The sequence below is a fragment of the Petaurus breviceps genome, unplaced genomic scaffold (genome assembly GCF_028583685.1).
Source record: "Petaurus breviceps papuanus isolate PSGF00001 unplaced genomic scaffold, PetGlider_PUasm1.0 207, whole genome shotgun sequence".
Lineage (NCBI taxonomy): Eukaryota > Metazoa > Chordata > Mammalia > Diprotodontia > Petauridae > Petaurus > Petaurus breviceps.
Window position 1 is genome coordinate 22038816 of NW_027185850.1, and position 14044 is coordinate 22052859.

Here is a 14044-nt window from a genome sequence, read left to right on the forward strand (position 1 = left end):
ACTCTAGCAGGTGGTCTTCAGCAATGATGGGGTAGAGTTCTTTCTACCTAAGTCTGGCCTTTGTTTGGGGTGTTCCTGATTTCTCCCTCTTTGAAGTACCAGAATTCTTTTCATCATCTCACCTCTTGGCTACCTCTAGCCAAGGTTTGTTGATGGGTGGCCAGGGACCTCACTGCAAGAGAGCAGTCAAGTTTTCTCATTTCCATGCCTTGTCCCAGCTTACCGTGCCCCAGCTCCAGGGCTGCCACCTCCTTCCCAGTGCTGTTCCTAGTCCCGACTCTTCCCCTATCCCCCAAATCCTTTCTCATAGCACTTATCATTTACTAGAATTCATGTTGCCCATTCTTATGGACCTACACCTCTGATCTATCACTGATGGATTATCAACTGTTTGAAGGCAGAGACTGCATCTTGTTCAGTCTGCTATCTCTCCTTGAGCCCAGGTCATAGTGGATGCCGGATCAGTGTTTCTTTCATGAGACCTAATGCTGTTTCACAAGAAGAGAGAAGAGAAATAGAGAAAAAAAAATTTCTTGACCTTTTGTATGTCCTGGAACCTTTTAGGTGTCTGATGGGACCTAGGGCCCACTTTTCAGAACTATGCTTTTAAATGCATAAAATAAAATATGTAGGAGTATAAAGGAAACCAGTTATATTGAAATACAGTTGTTAAAAGATCTTTTTGAAACCTGACCCCAGATTAGGAATCCCTAACTAAAGATTGGGATTGGGGATAGGGTAGAGGAACTTCAGAGGCCACCTTGTCCCAACCCAAAGGAGAAAATAGACTCCTGGAGTGGTGACATCTTGAACTTTGTGTCCAGCAGAGATCTTAAAATCAACATGTCCAAAGCTTTACTCCAGACCCTCCCCACTTCCAAACTTTCCCATTACTGTAGAGAGTAGCACCACCCCCTAGTCCCTCAGGTTCCCAACCTAAGAGTCACCCTGGACTCTTAAACAGTCTCTCACTCCCTGTTTCCAAGCTGTTGTCAAGGCTTGTCGATTTCACCTGTGCAACATCTCTTGTCAGTTTCACCCGTGCAATCTCTCTCATCAGTTTCACCTCTGCAGCAACTCTTGCCTGTTTCACCTCTGGAGCATCTCTCCTCAATATCATCTCTGCAGCATTTCTCATAGATTTCACCTCTGCAACATCTCCTACCAGTTTCACCTCTGTACTTTCTCCTCAATTTCACCTCTGTTATACATCTCTCCAATTCTTCACCTCTCCTCTTACTCTGCCCCCACCCTGGGGCAGGCCCTCAGCATCTCACACCTCAGTTACTGCAATAGCCACTGGTGGGTTTCCCTGCCTTGAGCTTCTCTCCACTCCAGTCAATCCTCTACTCAGCTGTCAAAGTGATTTCCCTAAAGCCCAGAGCTCACCATGTCACCCCGCCCCTACTCAGCAAACTTTGGCTCCCTCTTACCCACCAACAGCAAAGATATCTTCTGGTACGCAGAGCCCTTCATTACATGGTTCTCCCCATCTCCGTCCATTCTTAGACACATAAACTCATGTGTACTCTGATCCGTTGACACAAAAAAATGACATTCCATCTCTTGATTCTGGGCATTTTCTTAGTCTGTTCCCCATGCTTGAAATGTTCTCCCTCGTCATCACCACCTAGTGCCTTCCTTGGCTTCCTTTAACTCCCACCTTTTACAAGAAGCCTTCCCCAACCCCTCTTTATTCCAGTGTCTCTGTTAATTATTTCCTATTTATCCTGTTAATTAACTCCTGTTAATTATTTACTATTCATCCTGTATACTGCTCATTTGTACATATTTGTTTGCCATTTAATTGTAAGTTCCTTGAGGGCAGAGACTGGCTTTTGCCTCTTTTTGTATCTTCAGTACTTAGCACAATGCCAGAGTAGGTACTTATTAAATGCTTCTTGACTAACTGAAGTGATTTTTCCAAGATCACACAAGCAGAAGAACTGGTTGAGACTTGAACCCAATGCTCTTTCTGCTATGCTACTTTAAGGAATCCAACTGGACAGATGTTGGGTGTGTAGTCAATACCAGCATTTTTTCCCTGTGTTAGGCACTGAGGATACAGTAACAAAAATGAGATGGCCCTTGCCCTCAAGGAGCTTACATCCTGAAAGAGGGAAACAGAAAGGCCTAGTCATGTCACGGTCTTTGCAGGAGGTAAGAACAACTCCGTATAGGAGATGGGACTCATTTTGCAAATGAGGCAACTGAGGCTGATAGGGATGGAGGGGCTTTCCCAGTGTCATATACATAATACTCCAGAGAGGCTCAAATCAGGGTCTTCTGATGACCAATCAGTTTGTCTTTTTGAGTTATTACATGAGGCGCCTGTCTGAGGCTGGAGTCCCCTTGGGGCCGGGAAGGGAAAGGCCATTGTCTGTTGTCAAATGGAGGTTGACAAGGCCATTTCCTGAAGGTGTCCATGTCATAATAGGCATATTAGATCTTGGCTGTTCACCCTAAAACAAGCTCATCTTTTAGTGAGCGCTTCTGAGAGTTGAAACGGAAGCAGAGATGCTATCTGGACTTTTATCTGCTGCTGACAATTCCCACTCTCCCCCTCCTTGGCTCTGGTGACATTCTCTCCCAGGGGCTTTACACCATTCTTAGCTGGGTGCAGGCTCCATCCACATCCTTCCCCCCAGCCGTGAGCTGTGGATGGAGCAGGGGCCCCTCTGACCTGTCACCAGCTGAGGCTCTGTGGCTTTCGGGAGGTCCCTTAGGGAAGGTCAGAGCAGTCCCCAGCACCCCATCATTCCTCTTGTCTAACCCCTAGCCCTAGGAGCACTCGGACAGTGCCAAGAACCTTCTTGGGCAAAGCTGAAGACTCCCCTTAGAAACATCATCCCCTCTCTTGGGGTGTGTCATTTACTAAAATAATGATCACAATCATAGTTCAGAATCTTGAAGCCCTGGAAAATTTACAGAATATTTTGCTCCTTGTAACATGAAGGACAGAAGTCATGGAAGTATGTGGACCATAAAGTTTCGAGCAGTAAAAGCCCTTAGAGGTAAACAAATGAATCCACAATCTCATTGATCAGTCAGCAAGCATTTATTAAGCACCTGCTATAATACTGGGTACTGAGGGTCCAAAGCAAATTAATGAAACACTCCTCCTTGCAAGCAGCTTTTTCCAGCATTTTCAAATGTAACCCATACTGACCAACCCTCCTTCGTGTCTAGCTTGTTTATGTTTCCTGTGATTGGCATGGCATTTGGCATATAGTAAGTGCTTAATAAATGCTTTTTCAAACCTCCTGTGTAAGAGGTTGCTGCCTGCTCACACCTGCTGTATTTCACTCCTTCACTTTGCAGAGAGAGACCTTGAGATCCTAAAAAGCTATGTTATTTGTCTAACCTCACTGCAGCAGTCAGGAACAGAGGCAAAAGGTGCATGACTGCTTTAAATATAGTGGACATTCCGGTAGACTAAATGGTCACCCACCATGGTCCCTTACAATCTTCACATTTTATAATTCTCTAATTCTTGGCTGTGGTTAAAAATGGTTTCAAACCCTTTTGCCCCTCATGACAGCTTTGTGAAATGTCCCTGCTTTTATTGTTCTCCACAATTTACAGATGAGGAAACAGAGGCTCAAAGAGGGGCTTAGATTTTCTCAAAAATGCATAGCTATAAATCATAAGATTCTAGACTGGAACCCACCTCTTTATGAGTGAAGGCTGTTTTTAGTTTCTTTGTATGCACCCACATATCCATGGGGGAAAGTCCCTCCCAGCTCTGACATCCCCTGTTCTGTACTCTTAGGATAATTGACTTATAGCTAAAGAGGCCTTGGAGCCCAATCCAGTGAAGCTCGGTCACTTTAAAAAATGAATGTCTCTAGATAGTAAATGGCCGAAGCAGGATTAGAATCTGGGTCCTCTCTGACTTGTGAGGTTGGCTCTTTTCGGTGACCCTTCCTCATTTCCACATTCTAATGTCTCTATTCTTTGTTCTTTGCTTCTAGTCTTTTATATTTCATAGTTTTTTAAACAGGGCCTTTGACATTGGGGGACAAGTGGTGAAAGGATAGCAGAGATGGCCCTGTGGACATCACCTCAGTTCTGGACTAGTTCCAGTGGTTGGCTTTTGTTGGGCTGGACTTGTCTCAGCGAAAGGTGTTAGGGGAGGTGGGTGGCTGAACTCCAGCCCCTGCCCCCAGGGCACACAGACGCTGGCCCTCCCTTTGGACTCTGAATCCATTTCAGGCTCCCTGTCCCAGGATCTTCCCCATCAAGGTTTCCAGATGTTTTCTAGTCCCCACCCCTTCTTCCATACCATGCTCAAGCTAGAGCCTCCTTTCCCTTCTCACATCAGATTTCGACAGTAGAAATCTAACCGTCAAAGACCATTCCCTTCCCCATTCCCTTCTTGGGACTGGTAGGACAGGGGAGGCAAACACAGACAAAGGACAACAGCAGGCCCCCATGTGCCACCCACCCCCATTCCTGGCAGTTGGAAGCCAGCATGGAGAGGAAGAGATGAGAAGAATAAGAAGACAGTGAGGAAGGGGAATAAAGATGAAGACAGCCGAGGGATGATTGGGAAGGACAACCCTAAGACCAGGGATGGGAGAGGGAAGGAGAAGGCCTGTGGGTGGAGGAGGTAGACGGCAGGCAGATCACATGGGCTGTTCATTAGTGCCTACAGTGTGCTGGCATCCCACAAAGTGCTGTAAATGTAGAGACAACAGGTCCTGACCTCCAAGGTGCTTGTTCTACTAAGGAATACCATGTGTGCAGGGCGGGGACTTCTCATGGGGGGGGGAATCTGAGCCGACCAAGGCTTCTTAGAGTCCCAGGTGAGGACGGGAGTGGGAGTATTGAGATTCCGTGCTGTGTTTAGCAGGACACCAGAGTTCCTGTTACCTGGCACATAGCAGACATGACGGGCGTGGTGTAAAATACCTTTAGAATGAGTTCAGGATAGAGCAAGGTATTGGAGAATGGTGGTACCATGGACAGGAGTCAGGAAGAAGGGAAGCTGATGAGTGGACTCAGTTTTAGATGGGTTGAAGTTGCAGTGCCAGGAGGAGCATCCACATAGAGAGGGCAGCTGTAGAGGTGGTTCTAGAGCTCAGAGAGAAGTCAGGGCTTGAGAGCACACACTTGAGCCGACATCTGTCTTGGGGTTGGAGCTGTCCAGACGGGGCTTTGTAGAATCCGTCACAACAGTGGCGCCCTTGGAGGGGGCTGGGGACCTAGGATAAGATGTATTGGCATGAAGAAGAGAGACTCTGGAAGGAGGCAGGGGTAACTGTTGAGCAGCAGAGGTGTGGGAGGACAAGTGGGGCATTGTTGACCTCTGTTTGGGAAGAGTGGAAACCAGGCTACGAGAGATTTTAGGTTCTAAGAAAGTAGAAGAAGCTTAAGTTTTAAGGAACATCTCCAAGGATTTAGCAGTCAGAAGGGGGAAAGGGATGGGCCAGGAGCAGGGTGGGTAATAAGGACAAAGGAAATGGTAACAAGGACCAGGCATGATGGAAAAGTCTTTCCAGGCCTGTGGAAAGGAGCTGTATGCTTGAGAGAGACAGCCGGAAAGAGGGACGGATTAGCCACAGTAAGGCTCTGAAAGAGACAGGAGAGCAATGGGATCATGGACAGAGAGAAGAATTAGCCCTAGGGAAGGAAAGGGGCATGTGGATGGAGGGGGGTGTTTGGGGGAGTAGAGGAGGAGCCTCACAGGCCAAATGTCTCATCTTTCCCATCAAGTAGGAAGGGAGGTTGTCTGCTACAAGTGTTATGGTGAAATATTGTGAGCAGCAAAGGACAGTGACCTAAGAGTCAGGGGATCAAGACTGCAAAGGTCATGGACTCAAGCCCCTTCCTTTTACAGGGGAGAGAGCTGAGGCCTAAGAACTCACCTGGGCTCTGACCAGCTAGCCTTTTCAGGTGCAGGAGGTTTACGGAAGAAAGAAGGATGTGTGGGTGGGTGGGCAGGAGCCCTGGAGCTAGCCCCCAGCTCTGCCGCCAAGTACCTGGGTAGTCCTGAGCCATTGGGCCAGCATCTGTGGGCCTCAGTTTCCTCCCTTCTAAAATGATCAGTATGGATGGGAGGTCTAGTCTATGATCTTACGATTTATTCAGCACTTGGAATGTACCAGGCACCCTGTTGGGAATTCAGAGACAAAAACCGGAAACCATGCCTGCCCCCAGGGAGCTCCCGTTCATGTGTGTGCATAGAATGGAGGTGGTGTAGATGGTGGGGAGGGCCCTGTAGAGGCCCAGAAAAGCAGAGCAGGAGCTGCCTGGGGGGCTGAACACACACACACTCACAAAATATGTGTCTCTTCTTCCCCATACATCTCTCTCTGTTTCTCTCTTTCCTCTCTGTCTCTCCCCTTCTCCCTTTCTCCTCTTCTCCTCCATGTGTCTATCTGTCTCTCCCCCTCCCTCTCCCTTTCTCTTCCCTTCCTTTCTTCTCCCCCATTTGTCATTGTCATTGTCTCCTCCCCCCACCCCCCCTTTCCCTGTCTTGGGTCCCACTCTAAGGCTCCATATAGCATATAGGTGAAACTATATAAGATATAGAGAACTTATCCCACAAGGACAGGAAATAGAGATTTACTGCCCTTGGGGATCATGGATCCTTGGAGAGAGCAGCAGCTGCTCCAGCCTCTGCGGCCCCTCCCCCTGCCCAGCTCAGGCTCCCCTCCTCCAAGACTGACAGACGGTTGGGTTCACCCCCTCTGAGAAAGGATTACGGTGTGGGCTGGGCTCTCCAACTGCTGGGCTGTGTGCCAGAGTGGGGGGTTGGGGGGGGGGCGTGGTGGAGCCCCTCCCGGCCTGTTCCAGCACCTCCTCTCTCTAGAATTTCACGTAGGCCAGGATATGGCGTCCCCTGGCCAGCTGGCCTCAGTTTCCTCTCTTATAAATTGTGTTAGATTCCTCTGACATTTGGTGATTCTGTGACTCTCCACATTGGCCAAGGGCCTGCTGCCTTTCCGTGTCCCCACCATCTTCTCCTTGCTTAGTCTTCAAGAAAGGGTCTCAGACTCAGAAAGAATGAGACTTTTCTCCCCTTCTGAACCATCCTTAGCAAAGGTCACAAGGCCCCAGCCTTATCTTTGTCCCCCGCAGTGGCCGATCGACCCCTGTTCACCTGTTCTCAGCCTTGGACAAAAGGCTCCCAGCCAAGGGACTGCGGAGCTGAGGTACGTCCCTCTCCTTTCCCCCTCCCTTCTGAAAAGTTAGGACTTCAGTACCTAGTGATGGGGAGGTCACTATTGGGGGGGGATCATTAAAGGGGGGAACAGGTGAGAGAGAATGAACATGGCTGTGTGTCCATGGTGGGGTAGGTGTGTGCACACGTGTGGGGTTTGGGGGAAGGAGATGTGTGTGGGTGTGCACAAGCATGTCTTTGGCCTCTCCTGCCTTTCTCTAAAATTCCAAACTCCAGTGAGTAGCTTTTGAATGAGGAGCGGAGACAAGGCCAGGAAGTCTCTGCCTGTTGCTGAGCACACTGGGGGCCTGCAGGGCTGGCTGGATGTTTCCTGACAGAGTTCCCGGCTGGGCCCATCACTGTGACAATGCTGCCCCCTAACGCACAGAGTCCTTGGCACGGGAAGCCTGGCAGCTGAGGGGCTCTAGCCACTCGCCCCTCCTCCCTCCTTCCTTCTTTCCTCCCCTGACCCAGGGTTCCCTGATCAGCTTCATGTATGGAAGAGATGGGAAAGCCATGGGTCCAAAGGAGGGCTAGGTTTGGAGTCAGAGGAGGTGTGTTGGAAAGTAGTGGAAAGCCATGTGGCTACTTTCTTATAGTTTGCCCTTATGTAAAGTAAAGGCATTCCCCTAGCTGGCCTCTGGGGTCCCTTCCAGTACAAGACCTGCATTCACATCCTGGACATGCCACTTAACATCTGTGTGATGTGGGGCAAGTTATGTTGCCTTCCTTATTTGTGAAATGAGGGGTTAGGTGCCCTCTCAGGTCCCTACTGCTCTGAAACCTCAGTCCTCTGCTCCTGCATGGGGGATTAGAGTGTTGGCACCGGATGCCTGTTCTCCATCCCCCATGTCTCTCTTATTTAAAAAAAAGGCCAGGACTGTGTGTCCCTCTCCCTTCCAGCTTCAGACCTGGGGCATCTTCAAAATGACGTTTTAGTGAAAGGAAGTTGGGTTGTTCAGTTAACGTTTAGGCAGCACCTGCTGTGGTCCAGGTCCAGAGGCCCAGTGCATAGACAGCTGGCCTCCACGCCCACTTGTCTGTGTGACCCTGGGCAGATAAATCCCTTTGCTCTCCTGAGCCTCAGTTTCCTCATCTGGAACACTGGGGGTTCTAACCCTAGCAGCCTGGCTCTGCGCAAAAAGACGCTGTCTTTTCCATGAGTGTCTGGCATGCTGGGTTTCTTCTATAAAACAAGGTGTGGGGGGAGGCATATCCTTCAGCTACCTGAAGAAAGCATTGGAGGAGCAGGGGAAGACACTTCCAGTGGCATCCCATTATGAGCTGGCTCCTCCCCAGCCCGGCCACCCTGTGGGTTTGGATGGCTGAGCCGTGCTGAGTGAGGGTGGGCCACCAGGTGCTGGCTTCCCTTTCCATCCCTCCCAGCCAGCCCCGAGCTCCGGGCCTGAGACGGTGGTGGTTTGGCCCTGAGCAGCCCAGAAGCAGCTCCCTGCTGCCCTCCCCCTCCCCACCTTCCCTTCTCCAGTCTCCGGGCACTGTCCCCTTGCTCCATGTTCCTCCTTGCCCTTCTAGAACCTCAGGAATCTTCTCTTCTGCCTAAATTTATTAACACATTTCGTAGGCCCCTACCATGTCCCAGGCACTGGGGATGCAGAGAAAGGCCACACACAGGCCCTGCCTTTAGGAAACTCACATTCAGTTGAAGGGGTTTAGCATGAATTGTTTTGAAGCTCTCTTTCTCCCAGCCTCCCCCCTTCCCTTGCCTTCCCCTAAGGGCTTTTGGGAGGGGGGAATCCTGCCGTTTGGCTCTGGGATCCAGTCTTGAAGGAAGCAGCCAGGAATCCAGCCTTGACCCTGGTCTCCTAGTGAGGGACAGTGGGAGCCCATAGGGAAGAGGGGGCTTGCTTAGGATCAGAATAGCAGAGCCAGGGTTCACCCGCACATCCTGGGATGTCAAGGCCCAGAGATGTGCTTCCCAGCTAGGTGTGTCTTCACATCCCAGAGCCCTGATCACGGGAGGTGCCTCTGAAACAGGACACTCCAGGGCTCTTGACTTGAGGGTCTCCAGTGTCGATCCAGTCACTCTTCCGGAGGGGAGATGTTAAGTGGCCTTGTAGGAGATCCATTAGGACCACAGACAGGACCCCACAAATTAGGGGAGGGGGACAACACAGGATTCTGCCTGGACTCTGCTCCACTCACTCATTCAGGAGATACTCTCTGACAGCCCGTCTAGGATCAGTCCTGAGGACCGGCCCTGAATTCGCAGTCCAAGCTGGCTCCCAGCTCTCTTTCCAGCCTTATTTCCCACATTTTGCTTTGCTGTCTAGCCAGTGTGCAAGACCCCTGGGCCCTTGCGTGGCTGGTCCCCATGTCTGTGGTGGTGTTCCTCCTGACTTCAGCTTTCAAATCTCAGCTCAGGAGAAAAGAAGGGAATGAGCACGTCCTGTGCATGGAGCCATGTGCTAGTGAGAGCTTTACAGATGTCAGAGAGAGTGTGTGTGGTGGCGTGTTCTGGGAGAAGGTGGGATGGAGTCTTTTAAAGGTGGCCAGAATTAGGATGAATAGAGGGGCCTCATTCCTCCCACAGTCTATGGAAATTTTAACCCTTTGCTTCAGTTGGACTAGATTTCTTCCTTCCTTTGATTCTTTTTTTTTTTTTTTAACCAAAAACCTTTTGTCCAAAAAAATATAGCCAGGGGTCAGTTCTTCCTTCCCTCTGGAAGGGACTGAGCTTGGAGAAGATCATGTCCTCCCCCATAGGACTAAGACTTGGATTCTAAAGTAAGGCATCGACTGTCCTAGCTGGAAAGGACTTTGGGCATCATCATGACCAGTTTGGGTCAAGGAGTTGAATAGGCCTCAGAGATAGGATTGGAACTCAGGTCTTTAAAGCTCTCAAGCTCTTCACATGAGACTTTGTTCAGGGCTGGGCTTCCCAAGGCTTGTTCCTGGCCCGAAGGACCCTGCCTTCCCTGGCTGTGAAGAGGCCCACTGCCCCCGCCACCTGTCAGGTAGAGATCAGAGGTTAGTGTCTGCTTTCCAGCGTGCACAGCAGGAGTAAATGGGAGCTCATTTCACAAGGAGGGCCCCAGCGGTGAAGGGGAGGACTGGGAAAGACTTCCTGGTGAAAGTGAGATTGGAGCCGAGGCCTAAGGAAAGCTAAGAAGGCAGGCAGGGGCTGGAGGCCGCTTGGTGGGGGCTCTAGGTCAGCTACCAATTTTTCCAGATGGCCTGAAGTCCCTTCCATGCTTTGATTCTGAGGGTGCCAGCTCTGCCCCTTTGCCCTGGGACTTCTCTGAGCTTCCCTTTCCCCATCTGTAAAATGAGGGAGGGGTTCTGCTGCTCTCAGGCTCTCCATTGAGAAAAGCTGCTGGGGATTCAGCGTGCATAGATAATTGGATGTCAGTCTGTTTTATCCGTCTTACAGCACCTGTGCATCCCTAGAAGTAAACACAGGGAGAGGCAGATTGAGGCTTGATAGCAGGCCTGGCTGCTGGAGTCCTCACTGGGGGAAGGGTAGAGGGGGGACTCTTGTTCAGCTGGAGGTTGGACTAGAAGGCCTGAGAGAAAGCTCTTCTAGCTCCAGAATTGGGGGTTCTATGATTGGTTATCGGAGGTTGAAATGGTTTAAACCAGCCTCCTGTTTTACAGATGAGGAAAATGAAATGTGCCCTTCTCCTTCACTGAGGCCTGCCCAGAGAGCAGGGCCCAAACCTGTCCAGTCCTACTGTCGTATACTGTATACAGCTACCTACACAGCTCTACCCAGAGCCCCACAGCCTGTGCCGAGAGTAAACCAGGGAGGGAGAAGGTAGAGAAACCATCTCTCTAATGGGGAGCCTCGAATGCCAGACAGATGCCAGTTTCTTCAGAACTCGGTGTTATCAGTAAGAGTTTTATTAAGCTCTGTACTAGGGGCTGAGGAGACAGACAGGACTGAAACAGTCTCTGCCCATCAGAAGCTTCCATTTTAGCAAGCTGCTGGGGTCTTTGCCAAGTCTAAGACTTTGATGAATTTGACCCTTCTCCCCATGGCACAGGGAAATGGAGAACGGTGTTTCAGCCTTTGTGTGGCCTGCATGGTGCGGAGGGAAGGATGCTGGATTGGGGGTCAGATCAGGGTTCCAGTCCTGGCCCTCAGCGGCTTCCTCTCTGAGCCTTCATTTCCTCCATAAAAAGACAAAGGCATATGGGTTGGCCCTGGGGATCCTTTCCAGCCCTCCAGTCTTGGAACCAACCCTCCATGACAGGAGCTGTTAGCATCTAGCTCCCCTTCCCGTGTATATCAGACAGAGGCCTGCTAGGTCCCACAGCCCAGACAGAATGGTCCCTCCTTGTTTCCATCCTAATGAATGCCTGGTTTTCTGAATTCTGTGAATTCCATACTCATCCTTCCAAAGCTGGGAGTCCCTGGACCCAGAGGCTATAATGGATGAATGACCTTGTTCCTTTGGGTGGGTAGATTCCAGCTAAACACTTACCAAGAGCCATAAACATACCCCAGATCACAGAATCTGCCCACCCACTCCCGGGTCTGCCCTCTGGGGCCAAGCAGGACATCAGCACTGCCTGTCCCCATTCTTGGCCTTCTCTAGCCAGTCCATTCTTCTTCCTGAGCCAGACCACTCCAGGTGTGGAAAGGGGGGCTTTGGCAGCAAGTACTGGGCAGGCCTCCTCTGCTCAGGAAGCCCAGGTTGGCCAGGTCCACCATCCCTCCCCATGGCCCATTTCAGACCCACTTCCTTTCTCCATCTCATCTCCAAGGCCACATCTGGGCAAAAGAGAAGGAGGGAAGAGGAGAGAAACACCTGCTTTCTCTTTGCTGGTTGGAAATTCATCCACATGGGAATGGGCCTTCAAAGCCTGCAGTTTAGTTATCTGATCCTGGGCTGTCTCGCCAGGGTAAACAGTCTCGCTCATGGGGGATGGTTAGATGGAGGCTTCTGGAAATAAATCATGGTAGCCCTATCCAAAGGCCTCTGCAGGGGAGCCTGGCTGTTGCTTCCCAGATGTCTGGAGGGTGAATATTTTCTAATGAACCCAGTATAGCAAGGCAGAGGAGCAGGGTCGAGGGCAGAGCACTTGCTGGCCTTGAAATCGGTAGCCCTCAGGTCTCAGTCTAGGTTCCCCCTCATTTTACAGATGAGGAAACTGAGAGAAGGTCATAGGAAATAGTAAATAGCAATGCCAGAATTTGGATCCACGTTCTTGATGTCAGAGAAAATGTTCTTCAGTGTACAAGCTTATCAATGAGTGAAGCAAGGGCTTGTGCAGAGAATAATAAACTAGGGAGGGAGAGTGTAGAGGGGTCATCTCTAGTGGAGAGCCTTGAATGCCAGACAAATGACAGTGTCTTTAGAACTCAATCAGTGTTAACAACAAGAAGTGTTCTTTTAGAGGCAGTTGGGGTTAAGTGACCTGGCCAGGGCCATGTAGCTAGTATGTGTAAGTAGGTAAGACTGAATTTGAATTCAGGTCTTTGACTCTAGGCCCAGCGTTCTATACATTGCGCCACCTATCCACCCTATCAACAAGAATCTTACTAAGCTCAGGTGAGAGTGAAACAATCCTGGGCACTAACCCTGGGCAGGTTACTTCCCTTTCCAGCCCAAGTGATAGTACTACCACAGAAAGCCAACAGTGTTAATCTGTGTCTCCCTCTTCCTCCCTCTTCCCTTCACACCTCCTCCCTCCCCACAAAGCCTTCTGTGGCTCCCTGTTTCCCCTAAGATAAAATACAAATCCCTCAGCTTGGCCTTTAAAGCCTAGGCAGCCTAGCTTGTACCCACTTTTCTTTTTTTTAACCAAACACCTTAACCTCAGTTTTCTTCCTCTATAAAATGGGCATAATAACCAGTGCCTTGCTTAACTACCCAAGGTGATCAGGTTCAAATAAGTTAATGGAGGTATGCAAAACCTTAAAAGTAAGTATAAAGTTGTATGATGATATTACCGTCTAGTTATTTGAATTTGTAACTTGGTGGGGGATAGGAAAGGTACAGATGGGTGGTCATGAGTGCTGGTCTTGGTCTCTCTGATTCTGTGCCATTCACCCAACAAGCGCTTAGTAGCTGTGACTGGAAGGGACCCAGGGGCCATCTTGTCCATGCTGCCCTACTAGAGCAGAGTTGTCTCTACAGCAGCTGCATCTGTAAGCCCACCCTTGCCCGGATACCTCCTAAGACGGGGAGATCTCTCTTTGACAAATTCACCAGCTCCCTCAGTAAGACAAAAGAAGAGTCAGGTTTAATTCCTCGTTTTGGCTACGAAGGCCAGTGTTTGGGCTTGGAACGAAGAGACCTGGGCTCCGGGTCCAAGCCCAGCTCAGTCCTTACCTCATTCTGGGCCTCTCTTTACCCTCTTGTGACTTTCCTTCTAGTTCTCACATTCTGTATTCTTAAAGTGCTTGGTAATCCACTGGCCTTGAAGCCAGATGGTTAGTACCCTGGACTTGGAGTCAGGAAGGCCCCAGACCTTTACTTAGCTATACGACTGACCTTGCGCCGGTCAGTTAGCCTCTCTTAGCCTCAGTTTCCTCATCTGTAAAGTCACCGTTTTATTCTTCCTTCTCTATAGTAACAACCCATACTTTGTCAAATACAGTAACACGTAAAGTGCTTTGTAACTCAAAACTAACTATACAAAAGCAATTTGCTTTTGTTGTTATTATTTTATTACTGTTATTATTAGGAACGGTCCCTGTGTGAAGAGCTGGAGGTTCAAAGAAGAAGCAAAACCAGGCTCTGCCCTCATGGAGCTTTATACATCAGAACATACAAGATAGATACTAAGTAGCTGGGAAGTTAAGGGAGAGGAGGAGGTGGTGTTAGTAATTGAGGGAAAGCAGGAAAGGCCTCCTGGGACGGCTGGACAGAAGCCAGGACTTCTGAGAGGCCCAGCTTGGAAAGGAAA

At 49.8% G+C, this 14044-nt stretch overlaps 1 protein-coding gene across 5 annotated transcripts in view; it reads left to right on the plus strand.

The window, feature by feature from the left end:
- The window catches only part of LOC138164954 (single-stranded DNA-binding protein 3), a 153323-nt gene that overhangs the window by 113193 nt on the left and 26086 nt on the right, over positions 1–14044 (plus strand). The window lies entirely within an intron of this gene.